This window comes from Camelus dromedarius, chromosome 28, assembly GCF_036321535.1.
Source record: "Camelus dromedarius isolate mCamDro1 chromosome 28, mCamDro1.pat, whole genome shotgun sequence".
Taxonomy (NCBI): Eukaryota; Metazoa; Chordata; class Mammalia; order Artiodactyla; family Camelidae; genus Camelus; species Camelus dromedarius.
In genome coordinates this window covers 22846290-22872222 of record NC_087463.1, presented here as the reverse complement: position 1 = coordinate 22872222, position 25933 = coordinate 22846290, and the positions used below count along the sequence as shown (strand labels likewise).

At 37.8% G+C, this 25933-nt stretch overlaps 1 long non-coding RNA gene across 1 annotated transcript in view; it reads right to left on the bottom strand.

Annotated features, from left to right (window-relative positions):
* LOC135319514 (uncharacterized) overlaps window positions 1-25552 on the bottom strand; it is a 577974-nt gene extending 552422 nt beyond the window's left edge. Inside the window, exon 1 of the long non-coding RNA XR_010378162.1 lies at window positions 25435-25552. This is a non-coding gene — a long non-coding RNA (uncharacterized LOC135319514). The remainder of the gene's footprint in view (window positions 1-25434) is intronic.
* Between the last annotated feature and the right edge of the window lie 381 nt (window positions 25553-25933).

Sequence of the window (25933 nt, the reverse complement as noted above, 5' to 3'; positions counted from 1 at the left end):
AAAAGGCCTCAATTATTAAGATGACATATATTTTAACTAATTATGACATTATAATTTTTTAATGTTATACCAATCTGGTTCAAAACAATATGTATCCTTCTCCAATGAAGACATACAAACGACCGATAGGAACATTAAAAAGTGCTTAATATTGCTAATTATCAGAGAAATACAAATCAAAACTACAATGAAGTATCATCTCACACCAGTCAGAATACCCATCATTAAAAAGTCCACAAATGATAAATGCTGGAGAGGATGTGGAAAAAGGAACCCTCCTACACTGTTGGTAGGAAGGTAGTTTGGTGCAGCCATTATGAAAAACAGTATGAAGATTTCTTAAAAAACTAAAAATAGACTTACCATATGATCCAGCCATCCCACTTCTGGGCATATGCATATCCAGAGGAAGCTCTAATTCAAAAAGACACCAGCACTCCAGTTTTTGTAGCAGCACTATTTACAATAGCCAAGACATCGAAACAACCTAAATCTCCACTGACAGATGACTGGATAAAGAAGGTGTTGTATATATGGACGACTGGATAAAGAAGTTGTGGTACAATGGAATACTACTCAGCCATAATAAAGAATGAAATAATGCCATTTGCAGCAACATGGATGGACCTGGAGATCATCACTCTGCATGAAGCCAGCCAGCCAGAGAAAGAAAAATACCATTTGATATCACTGATATGTGAAATCTAAAAAAGTGATACAAATGAACTTATTTACAAAACAGAAACAAACTCATCAACATAGAAAACAAACTTATGGCTACCAGAGGGGAAAAGGGGTGGGAAGGGATAAATTAGGAGTCTGAGATTTGCAAATACTAACTACTATATATAAAATAGATGAACAAGTTTCTACTGTACAGCACAGGGAACTATATTCAAAATCTTGCAGTAACCTATAATGACAAAGAACATGAAAAGGAATATGTGTATATGTATGACTGAAACATGATGCTGTACACAAGAAATTGACATGCTGTAAACTGATTCTACTTAAATTAAAAAAAAAAACAATTTGTATCATAAGCTCCATCCGCCTACACACATAAATCTTGTTAATATATAGATAGGGTAATGTGATATTCCGAGAAGCAGCATAAACCAACAGGCATGTGTGATCTTCCATAATAACATGGATACAAGTACACAATTTTACCCATGAGTGGTCAATACAAATCATAAAATAATTTATTCCAAAAATACTTACTGAGCATCTTCCATGTGCCAAAACTTGTTCATTTATGAAAATACAAAGATGATGCAGAGAAGCTCTTCAAAGGGTTTCTTTTAAAATTTTATTCAACTATTTGGTGGGGGGAATTGGGTAAATTTATTTTAACAGAGGTATTGGGGATTGAATCCAGGGCCTCACGCATGCTAAGTGTGCACTCTACCACTGAGCTATACCCTCCCCACCTAAAGGGTTTAATCTAAAAGTACATGTAAAAAGTAATCGCTTAACAATAGTGTGGGATAAATGTAATAAAGACAGTAATAGTGACCGTATAGGTGTTCTTTTGTGTGTGTGATGGTGCTAACATAGGTACCATTTTTTTAAGATGAGAAAATAGAAGAAAAGAGAGAGGGTTGTAATAGCCCAATACGAACCATCCTGCATCATCGGTGTCAGGACTGAAGTTGAGGCGAGTCTAATTGTGGAGCTTAGGGTCCCACCTACTACAGGACTTCCTCTTGAAATGCTACAATGCCAAGGACACACAAGGGCCTTTTAATTCATCTTGTAGATTCAGGTGCTTCCTTGCAAAAAAGATCTTGGAACTACCCAGGAAAATGGGGCAGTAGCAAAAAATACAGATCTCCCCATTTTTTAAAATATGAGAACATTTTAAGTATGGTTATATGCTCAATGAGTTACCTGGCTAGAGATTAGAGATGAAGTCAGAATAGTCGCAAATACTGCCGAGAAATGGGATCAAACATAAACGAAACTTGGAATAGAACTAAGATAGGATCATTATCTTAGAGATGATTTAATTTTTAAAAGATGTAGGACATTTAGAGAGGATCTCACGTTATCCTAGTTGTTACATTGATACTTATAACAATTTTTAATGTTTAGTCCCTGTTCTCTTATTTAACCTTTTACTATGTGGTGTGTCAATTTTCTTTTTTTTAAAGATGGTATCCTTTGATTTCCACCTATTAACTAACAGTGAACTATTCCAGGTTCCTATTCCCTCTCACGCTTCCCAGGTGAATTATTAGTATTTTGCCACAAACTCAGCATGTGCACATCAGTCTTCCAGCATTGACTCCATTTCTGTCTTAGTTTTGATGTTTATTAAATGCCCATCATCTGTCCTTCTGCAGGCCTGTCCCCAGTTGTTACTTGGTTGCATGAAGCTTATCCTGGATAAGATTCCTCTCAAAGTGCTGATGGATACAGTTTCCTACATTTTTACATTCTAAACTTTCACTCCTGTATTCTGGCAGTATAGCGAAGTACATTTGGTTTCGGTTTTCTTTCACTGCCTTTAATTCCTCTTTTTGCTTCTTTTCCCCTTCACCACCCAATTGTCAAAGGATGTCTCTCTCTTTCCTTTGTGCTTCTTTTTCTCACCCAGAAATTCTGCATTTCAATGTCTGCCACTTCAAATGGCAGGTCCTTTTAACTCCCTTCCCTGTAGAACACACTCTCAACTAGAGGGCACTTATTTTAGGATTTTCAGATTCAGGATGTACTTGCTCTTTCTGACGGTGATTTTAGTCGAATCTTAGCCCCACTGCTAGCTCCTTCTCCCTTGCCCCCCGTTTCTCTGGGGGACAAAGTAGGAGCAATTGCTTACCGGAATGCAAAGATGCATGCAAACATGTAAATACATATACAATAGAGTTACCGTGAAGTTTAGGCATTTTCTGCCTTTAAACTATGCTGAAGTCACAGTTTTTGCAGTTTTATTTTTTTCTTGTAGTTCTTCCACTTTGTTCTGGAGGAGTCTTCTTCTGTTTTCTTCAACTTAGTAATCACTGTTATTTAAAAATTCCTGCCTGCTAGTTCTCACATGCCTCCATAAAGCTGGGGGAAAAGGGAAGGATTCTGATTTCTCACATTGTTCTCAGATCCTCCCCAGAGCAGGGCCTTTGACTCCTAAACACCGTATTACTGCAGGACATTTTAATTCATTTTGTAGGAGTTGGCTAAATTATTTAGCCTTCCATGGGAAGCTTCTAAATTTATTAAGGGTATGAAGCATGGAACTAGCTTTGTGTTTGAGAACTCTCACATCTCTGATTTTGCTCAAAAGCTCTAGTGACTTCCATCCTAAAACAGAAGCCCTCTGCTCTGCTCAAATCCAGATTCTGAGGCTCTAGCCTGTACCAGATCAGTAAATGATCCTATTACGGTTAACAACTCTCTGAAGCCTTTAAATACATGGTTTAATTTTTTCCTTCCTCCTCCAGTTTTTCTCCCAGGAAATACTGTCTTGTTGCAAACTCGTTCACTTGGCTAGAAAGCAAATGAACCATCCATATTTTTTAAGTCTCCATTTAAAGTCACCAGTTTTAACCACCAAAAGAATAAACTATAAAACACCTAGGAATAAGTCTAACAAAAAGTTGTGCAAGACCTGTACACAGAAAGTTATAAAGCTTTACTGAAGAATGTAAAGAAATAAACAAATCAGTCATTGTCTGTACTTGGTCGGGAAAACCCAACTCCACCAAGACATCAGTTCTCACAAATATAAATATATTGAATGAAATTTTAGTCAAAACTACAATAAGGATTTTTGTTGAAGCTAACAAGTCAGTATCAAACTTAGAATAAAAGGACAAGAGAAATAAAAAGCAGCAGCAGAAGGAAAAGAGAGAAGTTAAGAGCCATAGGATAACAATTAAACCAGAGAGCTACTGGTTGGCACAGGCGGCTGCACACTGACCAAGAGGACGGAGAAGCCTGAGGAGATGCACACGTACATACGGCCCTTTGATGGGTGGTAACTGGTATGGAAGAGCAGTGAGGGAGGGGGAACTACTGTGTAACTCAAATAGAAAAGTGGGCATCGCTCCATCAGACCCTACGAGAAAGTCACTTCCAGGTGACTTGATTTTCAACAAGGTAACATTTAGAATAGAAATAAGAACAATAAATCATGTAACAATGAATCTTTTTAGCAAAGGAAACCATTCACAAAATGAAAAGGCAACTTAGGAAATGAAAATATACACAAACTGCACATCTGATAAGGGGCTAATAGTGAAAAAATACAACTCATAAAACTCACTAGCCAAAAAACTTAAACAACCCAGTTTAAACGTGAGCAAAGGATCTGAATGGATTTGTTTCCAAAGATATGATGACCCATAGGTACATGAAAAGATGCTCAACATCACTGATCATCAGGGAAATGCAAATCAAAACCACACTGAGATGTCACCTCCCATTTGTTAGGATGGCCATTATGGAATAGACAAGACTTAACAAATGTCGGTGAGCGTGTGGAGAAAAGGGAACCCTTGTACACTGTTGGTGGGAATGTAGATTAGGAAAGCCATCATGGAAAACAGTATGGTGTTTCCTCAAAAAACTAAAAATCAAACTACCATATGATCCAGCAATTCCATTCCTGGGTATATATACAAAAGAAATGATACCATTATCTCAGAGAGATTATCTGTACTCATATGTTCATTGAAGCATTACTTATAATAGTCATGGTATGAAAGCAAACCAAAATTCCTTTTGAATTGTAAAAGATTCCAAATGGCCATAGCAATCATGAGCAAGAAGAACACAGCTGTAGGCATCTACTACCCGATTTCAAAATATACTACAAAGTTATAGTCATCTAAACAGAATGGAACTGGCATAAAACCAGATACATAGACCACAGGGACAAAATAGGGAGTCCTGAAATAAATCCATGTATTCATGGTCGATCTTTGACAATAGTGCCAAGAACATACAATGGGGAAAGGACGGTTCTTCAATAAATGATGTTGGGGAAATTGGACATCCACATGTAAAATAATCAACTTCCATCCTTATCATACAGGACACACAAAAATAAACTCAAAATGGAGCAAAGACTTCAAGACCTGAAACTGTGAAAGTATAAGAAAAAATAAGGGAAAAGCTTCTTGGCATTGGTTTGAGCAATGATTTTTTTTTGACATGACCTCAAAGCACAGGCAACAAAAGCAAAAGTTGACAAACAGGATTGCATGAAACTAAAAAGCTTCTGAACAGCAAAGGAAACGATCAGAGAGGCAACCTATGAAATGTGAGAAAATAACTGCAAACCATTCATCTGATAAGGGGTTAATATCCAAAATTTATAAGGAACTCAACTCAGTGATAAGAAAGTAACTCGATTCAAAAATGGGAAAAGGAAAAAAAATTAAAATAGATGGGAAAAGGACCTGAATAGACATTTATGAAAAGACATACAAATGGTCTACTGGTATAAGATAAATCAGAGAAACTCAATTCAAAGCCATGATAGGAGAACACATAACACTTTCAGAATAGTTATTATCAAAACCACAAGAGATAACAGGTGTTGGCAAGGGCATGGAGAGAAAGGAAGCCTTTACACTGTCGGTAGGAACATAAACTGGTAGAGCCATTATGGAAACTAGTCACGGAGGTTTCTCATTAAATCAAAAAGTGGAACTAACATGGAATTTGGTGATTTCTTTTCCAGGTATATATCCCAAAAAATGAAGACAGGATCTGGAGGAGACAGCCGTTCTCCTGTGTTCATTCCCCCATTGTTCACCACAGCCAAGATGCATGAAGAACCTACATATCTGTTGATAAGGGATAAAGAAAATGTGGTATGTGTATGTGCATAGGAATATTATTCAGCCATGAGAAAAATGAGAATCCTCGTATTTTAAACAATTTGCATGAACCTGGAGGACATTATGCTAAATTCAACAAGCTGGACACAAAGACAAATTATGTATATATTATATACCAAATGTAAACATATGTAGAACCTAAAAAACTCCAACTCATAGAAGCAGAGAAGAGTGGTTGCCAGGGAATAGGGGTGGGAGAAATAGGAGATGCTGGTGGAAGGATATAAAGTTCTAGTTATACTGGATGATTAAGTTGTGGAGATCTAATGAAGGACATGATGACTCAAGTTAGTAATATGACACTGTATACTTGAAATTTTCCAGGGGAGCAGATCATAAATGTTCTTATCTCACACACAAATAACCACGTGAGGCGACAGGTGTGTTAATCAGCTTAACTGTCATCATCATCTCACAGTGTATACAAAACATCACGTCGTACACTGTGTAAATATATATTATATGTGTATATTTTTATATACAATTGTTATTCTGGCCACTGCATTGAGAATGGATTAAAAGGCAAGAAGCAGACACCAGGTAGGAGGTGAGGGAGGCTTACGTGGGGGAATTGTGCAGAAAGAAGTGAAAAATGGTCAGATTCTGGATTTACTTTGAATCCAACTGAATTAACTGCTGATCAAATGTCATATGTGAAATAAAATAGGAGAGTCAAGGGAGAAACCAAGGTTTTTTTGGCCTGAAAACTTCCACAGAAAACCAAAAAAACATCGTATTGCCTACTGAGATGGAGAAGCTCTGAAAGAGTGAATTTGATCGAGGGGATGGAAGAGTTCACTTTGGGATGTGCTCAGTGAGAGCTGCCTTCTAGCCGTCCCAGGAAAGATGCTAAGTATAGATTCAGTCTGTAGTTCAGGGAGAGGTTTGCCCAAAAGGAATCAATTTGGGAGTCATTAACATACAGACAATGATTAAAGGCAAAAAGTTGAATGGGCTCCCCAGTGGAGGAAGTGTAGACAAGCAAGGGAGTTGAGGAAATACCAGTAAAAGGCATTTAATAGGGATGGCTAGGTCATTGGGAAGAAAATCAGCTTCGTTTTCTCAAAACCAAATGCAGAAAGCATTTCAAAGGAAAACAGATTGATCAATGATGCCAAATGCTGCTAACAGGTCAAGTGAAAGGAGCACTGAGGATTGGAATGAGGGGAGAATTGCTGGACTGATGGTCTCAAATAGATTCAAAGGCATGGTATCTGGTGCACAAGCGTAGGAGTCAGCCGGGTGGAAAAGCAAGCACATTTTACCTGGAGGAAAAAGGAGAAACAGAGAAATGACACCACCGGCTGTTTACGAGGATGGGACTGTCTGAAAAGAGAACAGAATGTCTGAAATGTGAGGGAGGGTGGACTAGAGATATCAGACCTGAAGGAGCACAGAGTCAAATTGCTCAGCACGGCTGTGAGTTTGACTTTACCACCCAAGTGCAGAGAGAATAAAACAGACCCCTAAGATCACATTCTCCCAGAGAGAAGTTTGTCTGAGGACTGAAATTTCATGCTACCAGCATAGGAGTGTGTATGTGTGATTTTACACGTTCTAAAATACAACATCCTGTTATAAGTTGCATTCCTCACTCCATACGCCATGAGACCTCTGTCTTCTCATTAAAGAAATCTACCACACTTTTTTTTTTTTAAAGCTAGCCTCTCTTTAAAAGCTATCCCACCTCTTGCCTACATCTTGACTCTGTGCAAATGCAGCATTTGCTGGGCATTCTCTTTTTAGAATGTCACTATGATATTAAACTCTTTAACAAGCATTTCTGTAATATATCCTTATATATCTGTGCTATTCCATAATTAGATGAAACTGCTGCATTAAGTACCTGTATTTGTAGATGCACACACAAGTTGCAGAGATGTCTACACGCAACACAAAAATAAAAAAAGCGGATCTTACAATCTGAGCCGTCTCATTAACTCAGCACCCTTTTCATCGTATTAACTATCTTTTTTAGCCACTGTGTTGCTTCCCGTGGTTTCTTAGGAGCTACTCTAATCACCTGATTTATGACCAACCTTTCAATTAGGAATTCAAGACAAGTTTTGCTAGCTTTATGCATAATTCGGTCTTGATAACTGAAGTTGAGGGTCATTAATATGAAGTAAAAGCACTTTTAAATAAGCCATGAAAATACGGGCTGATGTTTCAACTTTGATACTTGAGTGTTAAAATGACAAACCTTATTAAACTTGTAAAGTATTGGTCAACTGCTTCCAAAATATTGTTCTCCAATATTATACAGAGCACTGATTTAGTTTGGACGTCAACATATATTCACAAATAAAATAATCAGCTCTTCAACAGTGATTCCAGATCATATCAATCTGCTTATGGATTTTAGCAGCAATACAGTGTTAACATCTGAGGTGCAGAGGCATTTTTTTTGCAACTCTGAAACTACTTACTTGTGTGTTCTGAAATTAAGCAAATAATATATTGTTGACATGGGAACAGGGTTCCTCAGTGTCAGACAACCAAGTTTAAAATATGAATGTGGTGAATTCTATAATGAACTTTATTGCATGCAACTGGAAATGGAGGCATCAATATGAATTCATAGTTTTCCGTATCTAGTCATATACAGTATGTGTCTCAACACACACACAGTTAACTGCACATCTCTGTTTATGAATAGGTATATCTAACTGCTAGATTTGCCAGCTTTTTAAATGGCTTAGAAGCAATTACAATCAAGTAGAAATTATCCACCCCTAGGTCTTGGTTTCTAAATTCAATTCTCCACCAAGAGGACCTTGGAGAAATGACCGATTTCAACAAGGACGGGAAAATACAAGGTGATTCTAGAACATAATATGCAAAATAGGAAAAAAAAAAGTACTCCAAGATTAATAGACACAGGTCCAAAGGGTGCAGGAGCCGGATTAAATGTGTTACTACTGGTCAAGTCTGAGATAGAGCATTAAAAAAATACAAGTAAAGGATAATAACTCATTGGTTAAAATAAGGGCTTATAATTCTACACATAATTAATGAATTAGTTAATAGACGAGGGGCTGTCCCTGGCAATTGAAGGAATGGATACCCCTTCCTTATAACAGAAAAACCAACTAATAAATACAGAAAGATTAAGAAGATAATCACAGTTTGGAAATCATCATAATAATTAAAGCAAGAATACCAAAGAATGGTAAAAACTGCAGAGGGAATTTTGAGGAGTAAAAGAATATGTTCCTTCACCTTGCAATTTACTGACCTTTTACAAAAAAAACAAAATTACCTTTTCAATGGACAAACCTGACATACACCACCTCACTCAACACTGACATCACAAGCAACAGAACAAAACGACCTCATACCTCATGAAATGAGGCACTGAAAAGAACACAGCACCTCTTCTACGTATTCTTGCCAAAAGTGCAAGTAAATTGAAAGATTTTCTACAGATGGACATTATTTGATTCAAAGTGACTGAGGAACTGTTTCTGACTAAAGATGACAAAAGGGACATGCAAACTTAAAGCAAGGAACAATCTGAATCTTTGCTTTGGAGGGCACTGTGAAGACACTGGGTGAAATCTGTACCATGTCTGTAGATCAGCTAACAGTATTGTGTCCATAGTATTTTCCTGATTTGATGAGTATACAGTAGTTATGGAAGAGAATACCCTTGTTTTTACAAACATTGAAGTATGTAAGGGCAACGATTCTGCAACAAATTCCATAATGCTTCCTTCAGAAAAAGAAAACGTATTAATATAAATGTGTAAAAGAGAGAGAGAGAGGTCACAGATAAATGTTACCACTTGGAGAACCAGATCAAAGAAGATACAGCAATTTCCACTTTTCCCTAAGCCTGAAATATTGTGGGCAAATCCAACTGCAAATGAAAATAATGCCAACTACTGTACGGAATCTCTTGGAGACTACAAAAGATTATAATTTTGAAGGATTTGTAAATATTTCTAAATTGTGTTTAGCTATCATTTGTAAAACATCTAATGATGAGCTACATGGGCCTACCCAGTTGTTGACAGAGGTCTCTGCATTGCGGTGCATCGTGAGTTTATCAGTATTTGCACAGCTGAGAAAGTGATCATTTATTTTCACTCCAAAATACGTCTGTAGGTACCCTGTAGGAATGTACTAGAAAAGAGTATGGAAATCATGATTCAGACAGTCTATCTTGTTCCTGGTCAGGTTACTCTCCTCAGACCATTTAACCATGTTTCGAAGTGCTTTATGTTAAAACCCAGTAAGTATGAAGACATAGGGAAACAGGCTCATTCTAAATACTGATGTGAGCATGTAAATTGCTGCAGCCAACCTGGAGGGAGACACCATGATATATAAGAACTAAGGAATTTATTCAAAGAAAATTCAGCTGCACAAAAAAAATGTATAAAAGGATAGTCAACATTATACTATTTTTTACACCAAAACTATTGAGAGCAACTTAACTGTCCCCCATGGTAGGACTGACCTAGGGCTACAGTACATAAATGTGATGCCAGGCTGCGTTGAGCGAGAGTGGGTCCTCAGGCCAGACAGCCCCAACACAAGTCTGGGCTTTTCTACTTAGTGACCAGGTAACATTGGTCAGATCACTTAGTCCTCTCAGCCTCAGTTCCCCCTCTGCCCCCACCCCTAGGGTTATCCTGAACATTAAAAAGGATAATGTACCCACTTCATAGGGTTTTTGTGGGACTTGGGTACGTAAAGCATTGAGCACAGTTCCTGGCACGTGTTAGACATGAAATGAAACTTAGTTTGTTATTTTATTTATATTATTATTAATTTATACTCCCACAATGAAACACTCAGCAACTATTACATTCCATAGTGTTTAACTACAGTCTATTATGAAACATTAATTTTATATAATGTTTAAATATACTGTTAAAGTGAAGAAAGAGGTTTCAAATAGCACTGTAGTATAATTCTTTATGTGCGTCTATCTCCATAGAAACATCTTCTGGGCTACAATCTAAAGACACAGTATTCATGTTTTTCCTTAAATCTTTTTTTTCCCCCTTTTTGAGCACACACATAACTAATTTCAAAATCAGGGAAAAAAAGCAAGTCATTTATAATAAAAAAAAAAATTACTACCCTCCCCCCAATACTTAACCCCTCCCCTTCATCTTAACCTATTTCCCATGTTTACTGCCCAGAGAAACGGGAGAGGGCACACGTCCCACCACTACGCCTGCTGTGAGTGAGGACACAGCACTCAAGAACAGCTTTCAGTCACGCACTTTGCAGGCTTCTCTCATTCTGGCCAAGCAATTGATTTGTTTTATGCAGGCCTTGAATGTTAAATTAATCTTTAAACATTTCCGTTTGACTATTTGAACTTTGCATGACAGGATTTAGTATATCGATAATGCTTGTACTTAAGGATTTTTTAAATTAAGTGCTGTGTTTGTATATACTAGAATGGACATAATTTTGACTCAAACAAGGAAATTAGGCATAACTTAAATTTTAAAAAGTAATGTGGTTTTTTAATACAAGTTGTGTTTTATGCAAAGATAAGCACTAAAGAAAAAACTATACACAATACTTTATATAAGATGCCATTAATGAAGAGATGTACCATTATTTTATATCCTCCAGAAAATTAAAGTGGATTATTATCATTTTTATTGTAATATGCATCCTAACTTCAGAGATAATGAATATGGAAAACACCCCACCCAGTTTCAGAAGAACAAATCACCACATTTCCATAGAGGATGTGTTTCTTTACCATTGTATTATGGAAGTCACTGCATCAAATCCAACGAGACACATTAAAATGAGGTTTTCTTCTGGTTTTAATTATTGGCTATCAACACAGTTTGTATAAAACTAAATCAGTATATACAGTCAAAGGGGTTAAACCTCTAAGCCAAGAATATTCCACTGAGCCCCAACCATAATTAAAATATGAAGGGGTAATAAAAGGTTGAAGCAGTGCAGTGTTCTTTCCCTCTTCTCAGTTCAGGGCTAATGAAACAATATTCTCTTCACAAATATTTTTTCCTTGCCCATCCGACATAAACCAGTGTTTAATGGAGAGTCAATAACCTTATTATGAAAATTGATCTAAATCAATAGTATACAGACAGTGGTTAATGATGCTAGGCAGCTTTTTCAAATGCATTTACTGACAGCATCACATCCCTCTGGGTCAGGAGTTATTGGGAGCACATCCTGAAAAGCACACAGTAATACAAAGAACGCATGCGGATGCCGAGCGCTTGAAACTAAATTTAATCACCTCCTGCTTGTGACCATTTGGCAGCTTTGGGAAAGTTCTCTCCTGAACCAACTCTCTGAAGCTGAGCTATTAAAGCCCTAATTAAAGAAAGTGCATGGGAGACATGAACACTAGGAGTCTGGGGTAATTGGCTACAAAAAAGACAAGGCTGAAACACGGCACTTTGTCTGCTTCTCCTGATTAGACTGTAATTCGAATACCAATATTTCACAGCACGCCAAGGTGCTCTGGGAGAGGAGTCTGCCTCTCTCTCTGTTGAATGGATGGCTCTTGTGTGAAAAGGGAAAAATAGCAATTTTCGTTTAGATTTAATCTTCTCACACTGTCAGGATCAACAGGGAAGCCCACAAAATCTTTCCCGTGCATCTTGATATTATTTATTAAATAGGAGGAAAAAAGAGAACGAAAAAATTTGTAATGAAACAAAGGAGCAATTCTGTGCAACAGAAGTTGTCCAGCACTCCCATCATGAAGCAATGGTAACTACATCTCAAGTACTTATGTGCTGCCTTCAAAACCTAACGCATCTCCTTCTCGCCTGCTTCTAGATTTCTTCATATGGCTGAGTTCAGAGAAGCAAACGGCGGCTCCGTCTAGTAGGTTTGTGTCCCTACAGACTTTCTCCTGACAGAAGAGGACAGGAAGCAGAATCACACAGTGAAGAATGGGGCATATAGGATGTGAGATACTAAACTGAAGCATGGGAGGATGTGAGGAAACAGACAATCCAGATTGTACTAGACATAAATGTGCCAAACAATGTGTCAGTGAAAGAGACAAAACAAGCTGCGTCTGTCAGCAAGAGGCGGCCGCAGACGGATTCGGATGCTCCCAGCTCCCTGCTTCACAGTCTTCCAAAGATCAGCGGCCCTGCTGCACTGGCCCCAAGGCTGACAGCATCATACGTGGTACCCGACATTATTACATAATGTGTCAGATTCGTAGTCCTTTGTAGCTATTTAGACTTGTGATGTTCAAGCACTTTCTATGAATTACCAGGAACAATATGCTCAGTGAGAAGGGGAAACTGAGACAGGTGGGAAAACTGAGTTCTAGGGTTCAGAGACCCCCAGAATCCCTAAGTTATATACTGGCTAGAGTCATCAAGTAGAATTTACACATCTTTCCTCAGCATGTTTCCATAATACTGGAGTATTTCTTCAAGGCAGAATACAGACAGGTGGAGCAGAGAGACAGATTTGAACATTAACACCATCCTCTGGAAGCCAGAATACGGTACAGTGCAACCAAATGCTATTATAGGTGAGGAACGCATTAAAATGTAAAACAAATATTTTACCAACAAGAGTAAAAATACATAAGTTTGAAAGAAACATTAAGAAGCACATTTGAAATTGATTTTATAGTTTGACTAATTTTAGCATAAACTATTCAAAATAGTTTTGAATAAAATGACAAAAATAGGTTAACTAAAAAAAGAGTCAAGGCTGATCAACTGTGACCAGCATTAGCTACTTCAGCACTGACCTGAATTACCTCTCAGATACAGTTAACATCCTTGAAGTTAATCTCTATTCTGAAACATAAATCTATTGGTTTACTTACACTGCATAAGAAATTACCACAGATTTAACAGCTTAAAATAGCAACCACTTATTATTATTTCACAGTGTCTGTGGGTTAGGGGTGCAGGCAACACTTAGCTGTATCCTTTCAGGGTCTCACAAGGTTACAACCAAGGTGCTGACTGGGCTGCACTCTCATCCGGAAGCTCCACTGAGGACAGGTTCCCTCCCACACTTACTCAGATTGCTGGTCCACCTCATCGCTTTGCAGCTATGGGATTACGGGCTACAGATGGTTTTTAGCTGCTTAAGTTCGGCTCACCCAGGATAATTTCCTTCTTAATCACCTCAACATCTATCGGTTTGGGATCTTAACTACATCTGTAAAATGCCTTCACCTTTGCCATGGAGTCGCATTCCATCACTTTCCCTGTATTATTTTGGTTGGAACAAAGTTATTGGTCCCACTCACACTCAAGGGAAAGGGATTATATAAGGCATGAACACTAGTAGGCTGATCCAGCCTACATTCAGGTCCAACACAATAGGTGTCAGATGTTTGTGACCAGGAAAGAAGAACCCAAGGGGGATGGAAGCCTGATTCAACTCATATGTTTACTAAGATACTTTGAGTGCCTCCCTAAGTAGAAATAACAGGGTCTGTGAATTAATTGCTCTTAAGATGTCGTCACTGTTGTGTTGCTAGTACTTTTTATATGTCAGCACAGAACCTTCAGAAGCTCAGCTGCACTGTTACACTCTTCGGTCTCACCCAGGTTCCTGCAGCTTGCTTCCAAAATCCTTATGGTTGTAAATACGCAAATATGGAAACCATTATGCTTTTTAAGGAAAAGTGAAAATACTATTTTTGAGATTAAATGAGTTAAATTTATGGGAGGAATGATACCTACAAGGCCACAAGGTCATCTTTATTAGCTTCAGGGAATCAGTGAATAGAAGTAATAATTAGTGACTCGTGCCACAAAAGAAAAGCTCACAGAAGAGTTATTCCAAAGAAGAATGTATTCTCTGTGTGTGCATGTGCATCTGTTTATTTTGAAACTATAATCTAAAATACTAGAAATGACTGGGCAAAATGTGTCATCATAAATTTTGTATACATCTTGAACTTTCAAAGTTGAGAATCTTATTAGCAGTGGATAAAAGAAAAAAACGTAGGTGCAAAGAAAGTAAAACTAAAATGCCTGACTGGGACACTGTGCTGCACACCAGAAACTGACACACTGTAACTGACGGTACTTCAATGTACAGAAAGCAAGGAAGGAAGGAAGCAAGCAAGCAAGCAAGCAAGCCAGCCAGCCTTAAAAGGTATTTGCATATATAGCACTCTTATTCCCAAATAATTCCTAAATAATAAAATACAAGTATCTGGCTTTCTAATCACTAAACCCAAATATTTAAAAAAAAAATCCAAGTAAACACGTAGTTAGGATGAAATCTGGGAAACTACGACTATAGGACAAACACTCCATGAAAATGAAGCATTTCTTACCTATTCTCAGATTTAAGTACAATCATTATGTGTCATTTTTTTGGTAAACATTCAAAAAGGAATTTATTTTCACCTTTTTCTCAACACTGGAAAATGAGCCTAATGGCTTAATTGTGATCTCAGCAGAGGGATACACAGAAGGGAAATGACGCCCCCCTCCTGACGTCTGCCCGGGTATTGGACATTACAGGGTTAGGTACTTCCTCTCTCGCTGCTTGAATAAGCTTGTCCCAGAAAACCCAATACTATCACTTAACATTGTTTAAAAAACCAGGTTTTTACTTCCTTTTTCTACTATTTAACCTCCCTTTAGATCATGGTCAGAAAGCACCAACTACTTTTATGCCTTATTTTCTACCTAGAACTTCCAAACCACACGAGATGGAGTTTCACTCTCATCTGGTCAAGCCTGCCTCACCTCTCTTGGTATCACTTGTTATGAGAAAAATCTAGAGAGGAGAACCGTTGGTAATGTTCAGGAGCATAGGTTGAGAAGTTCTAAAGGACCATATGTGGAAGCACGTCTTGAATAGATGGACTGTTGTGTAGTGTCTTTAGTCCCTGACACGAAGGAAGCAGTGAAAACCTTATTTGGTGAATGGAGTTCCTACGACATACGTAGCAGTGAGGCGTCATCAAAAACTATGATGTGTCTTCTTCCTGGCGACAACACAAGGATTTTCCTCACCTATCAGTGACCAAGTACCCTTCCTGGATGTTCCTAGTCCAGCGTCCCTATTTAAGGGACCTGCTTTAAACTCCCATGAGACATTTCTGACTGGGAATAATTTAGAGTATTTGTTTTGTATCATCTCAGATAAATACTGAGGAATAAGGGAAGACTGTTTGCATCTATTTTGATGTACACTGTACTCACTATTCTTTAAACAGCAGGCATATAAATCACACTTTACTAAAAGGCATTTGGTCCAATAAATGTATTTTTTTCATTATTAAAAGAAGTTGAAGTATATTCCAGATTCATGATACTAACTGCAGCAGTATCTTGTTCTCTATTAATGGTAAGTTTTGGTGCAATGAGTTTAAGACACCATTGAACTTTTACAAGCTTCTCAAATGCCTGACATTTCATTCATTATACCTCCCAGAAGAGGAAAAGGAGGCACAGAAAAGTGTGGTGTCAATGATGGTAATGACTTTTTAAAAAACATACTAAACGTGAACATTACTGGACTTGCTAATACATTCAGTCAGAAACTGGAAGCATTTGAGACTCACGTTAAATATAAGCCAAAATTTGAAAGATACAAAGTTTCCTTAACTTGCTTACGGTTCATCAGCTAAAACCTTTTAATATTTAAGCTCTAATGAAACCCGGAATGAATATTTTTTAAAAAATTATGGATGAACCCATCCATTCAAAATGCCTTCTACTTTTCCCAGAGAACTTCTGGAAGGGCTTTTTATTCAAGCAAATGTCAAAGTCATTGTTGGTAGCACAGGTTCATCGATCAAGGTCATTGCTTTGTCAATTTTGCTCAGCCAAATAGCCTCTGAATAACTATTGTTTCTATTCAAAGTATGTTCACCCATGTATTGGATTTGACTATTTTTTTTTTCAAAGCTATTCCAAACTGGTGCAAATTCAATATGGTCACATTATTTTTCCCCTCTCAAACCATGGGCTGTAACAATTAAGTTGAAGGGTCATATATTTTAAACATCAGAAAACGAGAAAATATTTTTAGAAACTAGGGCTTTTTAAAATGCATTTCTATATGTCTATATATTTATGTACTGGAAAGCAGTGAATATATACAAATTATTGTATGTAGTCATTATTAAAATTTGCATTTAAAGTGGTTTGTTATGTAAAACTACTAGGCTATCCAATCAAATGATAACAATTTATATTGAAAATAACAAAAGAACTTGTATTTGTAATCTTCTGTATGTGCTTAAATGACTTTCAGATTTTAATTAAAAACTTCCTCTGTGGAGATCTATGATAGTTCTATAATTTAGTACACTACAGTAGTTTTGCAAAGAGGAAAAAAAAACTATCATTAAATTAATTTTAAAGCTATTTCCATTGGTGCCTTTATTTACCACCTCTTTAGCCCAGAATTCAGAAATTATTTTTCCTAAGTAGAGTAGAATTGGACAGAGATACCAATCATCAGTTTAGATTTTCTTAATAAGGCTTACCTTCCACAACTGAACAGAGCCATTATTTGTTTAAGGGAACAAAAATGTGATCCTGACTTACTAGACATCTAAATCCTTATTTTTACAGCATTTACCTAATCTTTGAAACTTAGTTCATCAACACAACAGCATAGTCCCCAGAAACATCTGTAACTCATAAATGACAGGACTCAGTAAGTCTCTAACACCATCCTCTTTGATATAAATCGTTTGCAAATCACTAAAACATCACCGAATAATTTTCCAGATTTGTGTCAGTTTAGATGAATTCCAGTAAAGCAGCATCACTTGACATCTGATAATCAAAATAGAAATTAAAGATAAATCAAAAATGCACAGCCCCCTAATGAAACATGGTGTTAATTTTAATAGAAGATAAGAAGAATATTTATAAGTAGGATATATATTTATAATATATATATAAACACATAGGTGATATTTGTGTGTGTTTCAAAAATATATGACATAAGTCTGAAGGGACTTATATTTTTTGAGTTCTGGGGTTTTAATTATCACTTTTTATGCTCTGGGTAATTCAGTAGACATCTATTTCATTATAGGGAAAAATTTAAATACCCACTTCCAAGAAAACAGATTTTTCTAAAAAGATTTTCCAGTCAACGTGAAATACAAACAGCTATAATTGAGTCATGTTTAGTGTAACTGAAAGTCAGCTGGAATTTAAGAGAGTTGCATTTTAAAAAGATACATGCATCTACATTTAAGCCATATATACATGTATACATTTAAGTTAGAAGAGATAATTAAGTTACAAATGAAGAAAAGTAGAGTAAGACATGTTAAAACTGTACCCATAATCAGGGTTAAAAAATATTTCAAAAATAATGTAGTATTTGGTTAACTGGACTGATGGTGGAAGCTCTGTGAGTATATAAACTCAAAGGTTTTGCATAGAGGATTGAAATACATTATACATTAGAGTAACTTTCTAATGTTCCATTTTGTATTTTTTCGAGTTCTTTGTACACAAGCCACGTAAACCCAATCTGGCTAAGTTAAATAAAGGAAAAGAATATATTGGATTTGCATGAAGAGGCTTAAAGAGTAGAGGGGAAAGCAGAAAAGCCTCACACGAGAGCAGACCATGAGAAGCGCAAAGCAGAGACCAGAGTTCAGTGTATTCACAGCACCGCCCAACTGCTTGTCCCGGGGCCATCGGGTCTAGACTCTCAATTCAGGAAGCAAATGCGAACTGACTGGGTGGGATGAGGATCCTAAATTGTCTGATGAAATCCCCCTCCCCACTTCTGATCTCACAACTGGCCACCTTTCTCAGCTTCTTGTCCCCCTTCACATGCCGCGAAGGCTCGACTCTCCCAGAGTGTGAGCCATGGGGGCCACATGGGAGCGCGCACTCCCCCCAGCCTCTCCACCTGGAACACAAGGGCGTTGGACCCTCAGCCGTAGCAAACAGGTAAGGACAAGGCCCTCGGTGCTCTTCCCAATACGTTTTTGCTTTGTTTTGTTTTGATCTGGTGTCCCTCTTACGTGATCGGTTCCGTTTCTTGGATAATTTCAACTTGCCACCTAGAGTCCGTGGGTGCGGATCCAGCCCCTGGAAACTTGCGGGCTGTTTGTTTCTGCTGTCTGCTGTTTTGCTGGCACTTGGTCCTGGAGGCTTTCTTCTCATGGTTTAAATGACACTGTACGCATTTGGATGCGTATGTATGTATCTTAATATGTGTTTCCCCACAGAAGTTTTTGTTTTTGTTTTCCCCAAGGTGTCCTAGGGTTATTTTAAGCCTGGCACCACTCACATTAACTTTTCAGCTTGAGGTTCCCTTCAACACACAGAAAATGTATTTTTGACCATTAAACTGAAAGCAAGCCTGTTGTTACCAATTCTTAGGTGTGATTTTATCCTGTGCAGCAATCAGGTGGACAGAGTTCAACTTGTCTTTCTCTGACAGTGAACAGAATTATTTTTAATTCCTTTTTTTTTCCCCAGCTTAAATTTCCCCGATGGGCTATTTGAAATAATTTCACTAAAATCTTCTTGCTTTGCACAAATTCAAAGTCTTGTCTTGAGTGCTCCCCACATGGCAGTTAAAGAAAGCCTCTTTGGTACTGAGACTGGCAGTGTCCCCAAGAGAGCTGAAGCCAGAGACCACTTGCCAGCTCACTACCTCATCTTCATTGTTGGCCTTAAGGAATTTCTCCTGCTTTCTTGCCAATTCATCTATATCTTTAAAAATGTTTACTTATATTAGCATCACTTTTTACGTGTTTTAAAGATTAAGTTTTTCCGTGATAGCATTATAAGGTCTTCCTGGTATGAAATGCAACTGAATATATGAGGATGAGAAGAAATGTTCATTAAAATTCTATTTAGGTTTTTGGTAGCATCGTATACTAATGTTGTTTTGCAAACTGTTTTTAAATAAACCCATACCACGTACTAGTCTTTAAAAACCATTTTCGTTTCAAGTTGCAGTAATTGAAATACTCAGATGGCAGTGAAAACTAAAGAAAAATTGAAGTCGTTACAGATACTGAAAACCTATGCAAAATCGTATTGACATTCTTGGCAATTAAATGAACACATGAAGAAAAGAATCTTGATTTAGTGTGGATGCGGGAGTAATGTAATAGGATTCTATGGAAATAAAGAAAACGTGCAGAGAGTTTCTGAAGAATGTATAAAGAACAAATTACCCAAAGCAAAAGAATACTATTTAATAAAGGTACTGCTACTAAATGCTGTTACAACCAAAAGGACAGAAGTGACAGAATGATAAAGAGTGGAAAATCACGATAGGCCACAGATTTAGAAACAAACCGTAAGTCGGTTGTAGTGACTGTATCACCTATAATAAATTTGGAACAAGTAGCTAAGTCACTTGTATCATCAGATCCCTTTACTGTCATAATCCCACGGTCACATCGTAAGCACAGGGCAATACGCTGTAAATTCTCCGATGACAGAAAATTCACAGAGCAGACTTAATGACGAGGTGAGGAGAAGAGTTCTGCTGGAGTTAATGAGATCATCACCCCACATAAACATCGGATTCCTATGTAAATATATTAAGTCTTGAACAGCACGCGATTCTGTATTAATGTACAATGGCTAGCTACTGGTAGTAATTTAGCATTATTGATTTTTAAAGAAATGTAAGAGTCGATGCACTCTTGAAGGACAAAGGTTAGATCTTCACTTATTTTCACAATAGTTATGCCATTTTTTTTTTTCCTGAAATCCCAACACTTGATATCATCTCAAACTTCCCAAAAAGTGCAACGGGAATTGAATTCTGCACCACCAGTCACTTTGGCCATACCATTTTACCACAATTAAATACTTTTTTTCCCTCTCGCACATGCATCAGTAATTGATCGCGACAGCGATGCACCCAAGCCACCCACCCCATAACCAGGTACCATGTGATGCTGAGCAGTAACTGTTTACTGGATCTGCACTCAGCTCACGAACAGCAAACAGTTCTGTTCTCATTGTCTGGACTTGGTGACTGGGGCAACTCAGCTCTGTTCCAAATGATTCTGATCCACCTGAAATGTTTTAAAGCGATGGCACAGGGACCAAACTAAGCAAAGCCAATTACTCAAGTTCTTTTTTCAAGAATCCTCTGGAAAAGTTCAAGCGTTGAGGCAATGGAGCTGAGAGTCCTAGGAAACCAAAATGGCTAGAGACTGCAGAAACAGCTATGAGAGCTACGACACGGAGACTCCAGGGATCCACTGGCATCGCCTTCAGGTATGCAGCAAAGTTATGGCCAGTGCATCCCCGGGAAGAAAATGCTTGAATGAGAGAAAGAGCCAAGTGAGAAGATTCAAGGTTAAGTGCTCACTGCTCACACAGCCTGGAATGACGCCTGTTCTCATCAACCATGTTGAAAATTGAGACTGTGCAGGACAGCGGATACAGTACCAAGAAAAATCAGTTCTAGACTAAAGACAGCTCCCTCCTAACCCTTCTTAAAGCCAGACCCCAACAATGCAAACTGCTTCCAAGTAACTTAACTGTGTCCAAGAACAAACCTGTTTCCAACACCCAACAGTATCAAACTCACAAAGTTTGGATCCAGTCAGATATTACCAGACATGCAAAGAAGCAAGCAAACATGATCCAGGGGGAGCAGGGCCATCAATCGAAGCAGACCGAGAATGACACAGATGTTAGAGTTAGTACATATAGACATTAAAATAGTAACTATTTTAAATGGTTGACAAATTAGGTAGTGACATAAAAAATATAAAGATACCCAAAGTGGACTTCTAGTGATGAATAGTGTATTATGTGAGATGAGAAACAACTGGAGGGGATTAATGTCAAATTGTACATGTGGAAGAGAAGATTACTGAACTTGAAGACAGCAATATGAACCATCCAGTGTCACCGAGGTACATCACTCTTGTTAACAAGTCACTCCTCTATGAAAACAACAACCTAACACATCTGGCTTTTAGATGTTCAGAAGAACGTTCCCTCAAGACAGCTGCCCACCCCATTCAGGACCCATTAAATGGATGGAGGTCAACAGTGATATAGGTCCCTGGGCAGCCGAGTTAGCAGGCTGTGGGAAGCTAGGTGCGATACTTGCTTAGACGGCCACGCTTCTTGTCCTCTGTGAACACCTTTCCAAGCTCCTGCTGTCAGTGGCTTTTCCTTAGTCTTGTCAATCTCTCAGACTTTAAATCTCAGCTCCCAATACTGACCAAACCTGCCTTGTTCTATCACCGGGCACCCACACTCCTCTGACATCCATCCCCTCTTTGGGACCTACTTGAATAGCTCCCTCTGGCTCCGTACACCAAGGTAGTCATCCTGTCACCTACCCTGACCCAAGGGGCATGTATGTCAGGCCTCCAAGGAAAGGACTGGAGGGCAATCACCCTTAAGATGATTTTTGCACCAAAGTAGCAAACCAAGGCAATATCAAAACCTCTGTTTTGCTTAGCGAGTGTCTTTCATTCAGGATAGCAGACATAGGAAGAAAGGAAATCACAAAACACTAGCTTTTACAATAACATGGTCAAAATTTGCTCTTAATCACACAATAAACCGAGCAAGGTTCTTCACGATGACTTTTCTTATCTAATGCCATGCTTTGCCATGAAGATGACTTAATCCCCAGTAGCTAGATGCTCTACCACATGTCCTCCAGATCTACGTTAAGTGTGTCAAATAATACATTAATGATAAACTAAGTTACGCACTGGCTATCCTATACTTTTTTGCCTATTTTAATATGAATGGCCTCTAATGACATCTCAGAGAACAGTAACAGAATAAAGCAACAATCTCTTCTGGTATATAGAGAGAATAAAAGACCTACTCTTCATATGAGGTTATATTAGGGCATTGTGTGTGTGTGTGTGACATCAAGTATGAAGTAGATCCGAAAATGTATTCCCTTAAAATTATCCTTGCTCATGGACCCTTTCAAAATCTCAACCTACCCTCAGAGCTACATGTTTCCAAGTTTGAAAAATCACTGTCATCAAGTTTGTCAGTATCCTAAAATGACAATAACCAATATACAAAAAATTTCTAAGCAGAAGCAAATTTAATTTAATGGCTTCACATAGTATCAATCTTCCGTTTCACATATTAGACTTTTCTACAAGCTCTTCTATCTTTATATCTCGTCAATTGTTAATATTCACATCTCTTACCAAAAGTTCAGTTGCGTTGTATAAATTTCTGTGCAACTTAGTTACTAACAGATCTCCTAAGATGATTTCTTGCTGGGGGGGGGAGTGCGTATAGAATATTCAAAGCATCCTGGAGAAATGGAACAAATCCTTTCTTTTTGTGTAGGTTCTTTCGAGGTCAAAATCCAGCATGTAAAAATGGTATCACGTTAATTCTCCTCAAGGTCATGATTAGAACATAACAGTTGGTGGGAAAACAGCAACATTTGCATTTCACATGAAGTGTGTCCAAAGGCAGACACATTGGTTACATGGCTCATAAGACCAGGAGGAACTGCTGAAGAGTTACTACCCATTCAATAAAGGAAGACCTATTTGCTGAAATGGCAAGTATGGCGATCCAGCATAATGTTGCTAAACCAGGCAAGCGGCAATCAATGAACCCTCCAGACAGAAAAGACGTTTTAACACCATTAATAGGGTGATCTAATTCCAAAGAAATGTGAAATCACATTATAGCTTAAGGAAACCCACTGGCCACGGTCTCATTCCAGGGAGGGTGATATTAATCCTGCTGAAGTCACACAGCGAGTGAGGGGCCCGGCCCGGAAAAGATGCTCAGCCCTTGTGCAATCTAATTCACTGCTCATTCTTTCCACATTGTTAGTGTGTTTTAGAAATTTCATTCTGAGGATGAAATTTAAAACCAAAACAAGAACAAAAAAAAAACCCTCCCACCCTGGGGCTTTGAGGTAAGATCCTTAGTTGAATCTAAAGGAAAAAAATCATTAGCCTGAGTTAGCAAAGGATAACCCTCCTCTTCCTGCTCAACATTTCCTCACACTCTGCTTTTGATCATGTCTAACAGACCTCATCTACCCTGTTTCCTTTAATGTTCCTCTGCCTCATCCCATCTCTCCTTCAACTAAGGAAGATTTTCAGGTTTTGAAAAAATCAAGCCTTAAGCCTGCGAGGGCCAAGTAGATTGGTAACTAAGTGGGACGCCTTATTAGCAGAGACAGCAAATGCCAGAAAGGCCCACAACATTCCAGCCAAGATTTCAGTGTTCATTTCTTCTCCGAGTTACAAAGCCACCTCTGCTTTGTGGCCTAAATTGCTCTCCTGCTAGCTGAAGAATTTCCTCATTAGCATGAAGCTATAAAATATTAACAGAGGCATTATTCTTTCTCTGGAACGAGACACCTTAAACAATTTGCTCAGTATATTTCCAGTTTATACTTCCTGGTTCATTGAAGAAACTGTCTACCCACATAGCACCAGAGGTAAGGCAGAGAACCATAGCAACATAAAATAGCCAGTCACCTACTGAAGAGTAGGCTGTATTTCATCATGACGTCTATTTGGACTGATACCCTCGATCACAAGTTACATGGGCACAATTATTCCCCAACGGCCGCAAGACTTCCTGAAATGTTTACAAGGCTTCCACATTCACCGTCTTGACAGGTTATTTCTCTCCTATCGAGTTGTCCAGATATGTTTTGCCATGTATGAATTATTCCAAATATTATGAAAATAAGTAAGACATATCAGGTTTTTGAAAGCATCACATTCTATCTACCCCAAAGGCCAAATTCAGAAGAAAATATCTTCAGTAAAACTGAACATGTTTTTCCCCAATTTTTTTTTGCAGCTCCTGCCTTCAACAGAGACATGCTTTGTTGGTCTCTATAAGTATGTAATGTACCAAACAGAATTTAAGAGAACAGACTGAAGTTCACTCAAACATTAATTTAAAGGTTCAAGCTTATCAGATTCTAAAACGTTAACAAAAATGTTCTGCTACAGAATATTTTCCTTAGCTTCACAATTTTGACAAGGAATGGAAATCCATCCTGTAATGTATGCAGAAGGCCTATAAATGCAGCCTCCTATGGGAGGAGATTGTAGACCAAGTAGACTGCTAAGTTTGTTGTGAAAATAGATTGTATTGGAGGCTCCCAATACCATGTTAGAAATCTTAACGAACATTAACCAGAAATTCATACTTTTTAGTTTGTTTTCTATCAGACAATGCAAATCAGTTCTGTCAACAGAGTTGGAGATGATTTTCCTTTACAGCCAACATCTTCCTTTCTGTGAAAAGTTAGTCACATAAATTCATGAGACCATTTCACATTCTTATTACTTAAATGCACATCCTAGCAATGGACTGCACCAAGTACTTCATGGGGAGGTTAAACCCTCCGAATTTCAAGAAAATCACAACAGATATCATGTACTAGTCATGCGATTCAATGCCTGACTTGAAACAGCCAGTGGAAGGCAGCTAATAAAATAGCCACACATGAGGACCAAGAAACCACGAACAACACCTATTCTATCAAACCCAACATCGTAAGATTCAAAGGAAATACTTCAAAGGAAATTCATTGTCATCAAAATTAAGTAAGCCATTCTAACTTTTGCAGTCCTCCTTTCTTAAAGAAAAAGCATACTGGACGCAAAATAAACCACAAACTTTGTCTAACTTACCACATCGTCACTCAAGGGGGGACACCAGTTGCAGAAAGCTGATGCTTGTCCACACACTGTCATCAACAGAAGCCAGCTCAGAAGCCCCAATTCCTGAGTATGAAATGTCCCATCTGCAAAAAGAAGTTCAAACATTCACAATTATTTCTAATACGTAGATTTCTAGTACATATGCACATCTGTACGTATTAGATACACATATACATATGTACATATATTGTATATATACACCAAGAATTACTCTATGTGTATCAAATAGATTAAAAAACAAATTTCTTCTGTATAGCACAGGGAACTATATTCAATATCGTGTAGTAACCTATAATGAAAAAGAATATGAAAACAAATATATGTATGTATATATAAGACTGAAACATTATGCTCTACACCAGAAATGGACACATTGTAACTAACTGTACTTCATTAAAAAAAAGAATTATTCTATGGATGACGGAAACAATGAAACATAGGAACTGAAAATTTTTATTAAATGTCTTTG